General features: G+C 40.9%; 1 non-coding gene across 1 annotated transcript; it reads left to right on the forward strand.

Annotated features, from left to right (window-relative positions):
- Positions 1-281: 281 nt before the first annotated feature.
- On the forward strand, positions 282-485 carry LOC148595051 (small nucleolar RNA SNORA74). The gene has a single exon (XR_015913267.1). It is a non-coding gene; the product is annotated as a small nucleolar RNA SNORA74 (small nucleolar RNA).
- The last annotated feature ends 3,250 nt before the right edge of the window (positions 486-3,735 follow it).

Here is a 3,735-nt window from a genome sequence, read left to right on the forward strand (position 1 = left end):
GCTTTCATGGGTGTTTTCCAGGAGGCAAAAGTAGAGAGGGGCAAAAAGTAGTAACTCTTTGCCAGTATCAAGTAACTAAGTAACATCTGCTGCTCTATGAATGAAACCCTTCAGTGCTCGGGGGGGGGAAAAAAAACCCTAAGTTCCTCTAAGGAGGCAGGCAGCGGGTCCAGTTGTTAAAAGGAGTCCCTCATAACCATAGGGGTGTAACTGGGGGTCTCTATTTCCTCCTGTGCTTTCTGCAACTCAAAATGTATCTCTTTTTTGTAGTTTTTATTTGAGCCAGCAGTAGTCAGCTGCCCATAGCCGCTCAGTGCGGGGGATAGTGTTATGCTGCTGGGAGAGAAACATGCTGGCAAGTCGCGCCTGGTACCGCTCGTGCTGTTCTAGTGCTAGATGGTGCCAGGTTTTGGCAGCACTCTGCATGCTTGAGAGTGGAGTAACTCTTTTTCAGTAGAGTTAATCCTAGATTGGATGCAGACAAAAAAAAAAAAAGGTGCATTTTGCTTAATAAGGTCTTGTTCATTTAAAAAAAATACTGTAGGTCAGGTAGTTATCTTGTCAATCTTATGGGGTGAATTTGGGGGTCCTTAGGGATATTTCTGTTAACTCTTCAATTTTATTTACCTTTTTTACAGGAAATCGGTTTGCAGGCCTTCCTGCCAGCAGGGGCTTCCTTGGACAGCAGCAGTTGTCTGAAGAAAAGGAATAAGCTGTTAGTCTTGTTTTGAAGGTCCCTATTTGAAAGAGATTTGAGGAGAGAAGGAAATTCATAATCCACAATTTAAATGGGTTACTTCTCTAGAAGTATCTACAGACGTGCTTCTCTTCAGGATTTGGATAAAATAACTTGAAACAGCAAAGGTGTTTGGAGCTAGATATAAGAAATATTTATGTCATTCGTTAGCAGTAGGTTGAAGTTGTGGGGTTTTTTTGTGTGAACTATTTATTTACTATTTATTAAATTTACATTAAACTTATTTTTAAACTTGCTTATCCTGTTTTTATTGTATCACAAGCCTACCTGGTTGAAATCACACGTTTTATAAATGTATAATTTGACTGCACTGCAGTGCTCTCACCAATGAACGCTTTTTCTTTTTTTAATGGTATTACCTTTCCTTCTGCACTTTGAAGGAGATCAGATGTTTAAAGCTTTCTATGATGAAAACAAGGTCTGGAATTCTTTGTCACAGCAGAAACAAGTTTATACATCCCAAACGATATCACAAGGTAACCTTTATATGCTGCAGTCTCTGGAAAGGATTACCGAATTATCTCCATTCCCTGGCCTTGAGGAAGTCCACAAAAACTGGAGGAGCTGGAAAGGCTGCCAAACACATAAAATAAATGGAAACTGGTAAGGAGGAGGAAAAGTCCATCTTGGCTTGTGACAAAATTCTGTCAAATGTTTTAACTCGGAAGTGTTGACTGTGTAAGGGAATATATTGCTCTTGCCAAGATGCTTGACCCATTTGGATTTGATACAGTCTTACAGGAAAAACCCATGTTCTGAAGCGTTTGGGAAAGGATCCAAGCTTAGAGGGTGTTTTCTGTTGTTGTTTGTTTGTTTAAGGCTTCTCTTTAATTTTCAGCTTAAAAATGCAGTCAAATTATATATTAAAACACTTTCCCTACATATATTCTAGTACAGCTATAATGCTCTCTATTCAAATTAAACTCTGAAAAGTGCTGTTATACTTTTTCAGCGTGATGTGCAACAGCAGTTGAAGATCAACATTAATGTATATATGCTGTCAGTGACAGGATTTTGATTAAAACTCAGGCTTTTGGTAAGAGGGGAAAAAAGTACATTGAAGGTTAGCACATATAGATAGGTGTTTCAGCTACATACCTAGTTCTACATATGTCGATTTACAGTCCTTAATTTTTTTAGGATCCTCCTCATTTGTAAATGGCCCTGGTATTGCTCAGTAGTCTATAAACCTTCCTGCCCCTCTGAAAAAATGACCCTTGAATCTGTATTTGATGCTCTCTCTGCAAAAATATTCATGGAATTACTCAAACGATATTGAAAAAAATGCCTTTCCTCAGTTGAAGTAAATGACATTTATGATTTGACTGGCTCTATATGACTTAGTCCTACATGCACATCTAATTAGCTGCTTTCCTATGGATTTACATTTTGGGTCCAATACTTTTTCTCTGGTATTTGCAGCATCTTTGCACTGCTTCAGAGAGTGAGCAGCAAGAACCAGGAGGGAAACTGAGTGCACTTCAAAGGAGGATTAAAAATCACTAAAAAGGAACATGTAGCTTGATTTGCTGAGTAGGCTGAAATGCAGTATGTGCAATACTGTCAGTCATAACGTATATGCTATATGGACTACAAGTATGTGCTGGCTGGTGTGTTTCCTTAAAAACCTGTTTCTGTGATGAAGCTCTAGTATATTCTTAGAGCTAAACCTGAAGATTGTCTCTAGGATTGCTTGTGCAAGAGCAAGGCAGTAAAAAGGGATGGAGAAAGCCTGTGCTGGGGTAGCCTCAAATCCCAGCTGCTGCTGATAGCACCAATCATCCCGTGAGACCTTTTTCACACCCTTATAGGGACACCCTTCTTTCCAGGTCCTCCAGGCCTTGTCCACCTATTGGCAAAGTAAGTGAGAGCACAGGAACACCACAAAATCTCTGAGGATCTACGGGAGTGCAGGCTTATGGACCAAGGGCAAGAAAGAGCTTCCAAAGAATCCCCTGGAGCTCTGTGTGTTGCCTCAGGGGCTGCGTTAGCTGAGTAGTGGTGATTGATGCCGAGTGGCTTGTTTTGCAGGGCAAATTCAATCGATGAAGGTCAAAATCCCTGCAGTTTTGGTGCCTTGACCCAGGGGCAAAAAAGGAAATGGAGAAAGAATCCATGTGGTCTAAGAGGAACAAAATACTGGGGTTGAAACAAAGCCAGGACCATGGAGTAAGGTCTGCTTTTGTGCTCAGGGAATGCTACTGCCAGTTATGGTTTATTGAATTATTATTAACCATTTTTATTATGGTTTATTGGTTGTTTACTTAGCACTGTATGTTTAGGATAACACTGCAGAGAGATGCTTCATCTCCCAAAGCTTTGGAAATCTAAATACATTTTTTACTGGGATTGCTTTACATAAGCTTGTTAGCCTTGCTCTGCAGCACTGCACCACAGCAGGGATTATTAATTCAGGTTTCTGTGTTTGTTTTTGAGGGTTTAATTGATTTTTATTCTAAGTTTGCTGAGAGCTACACTTCATGTGATTGCTCCCTGAGCACTTTCATGTTATTTCAATATATGTATCTACCTTTACTAAAAAGAAAAAAAAAAAAAGGTTACTGCTTCAATGTGCTTCTCAGTCACATATAGTGAAAAATCTTGAAATGATTTTAAAGGAGATTTTTTTTCTTTTCCCATGCAGAGAGGGCCACTGCTTGGCTACGAAATTAAATTGGGACGAGAGCTACTGAGCACGAAGCGCTTGTGAATCACCAACCTTCCTCGCCCAATTCTGCCCATTTCGGTTATAAAGCAAATGAGAGGAAAGGCGAACTTTCCTCGTGCGGGCACAAGGTGGCACCACAGGCTTGGGAACCCGGCAACAGCTCAGAGCGCGCTGCGGGTTTGTTTTTGTGTGTGTTTTTTTTTTTCCCTTTTGCCAGAATCTTCTAAAGACCCTAACGGGCGCTGAGGGCTCTCGCCTCGGGCATTGCGGAGATAGTGCCCCCTTGGCGCGGCTGAGGAGAGCAGCGGGG

The sequence above is a fragment of the Tinamus guttatus genome, unplaced genomic scaffold (genome assembly GCF_059628265.1).
Source record: "Tinamus guttatus ecotype Peru unplaced genomic scaffold, ASM5962826v1 Tinamus_guttatus_pri_ptg000155l, whole genome shotgun sequence".
Classification (NCBI taxonomy): Eukaryota; Metazoa; Chordata; class Aves; order Tinamiformes; family Tinamidae; genus Tinamus; species Tinamus guttatus.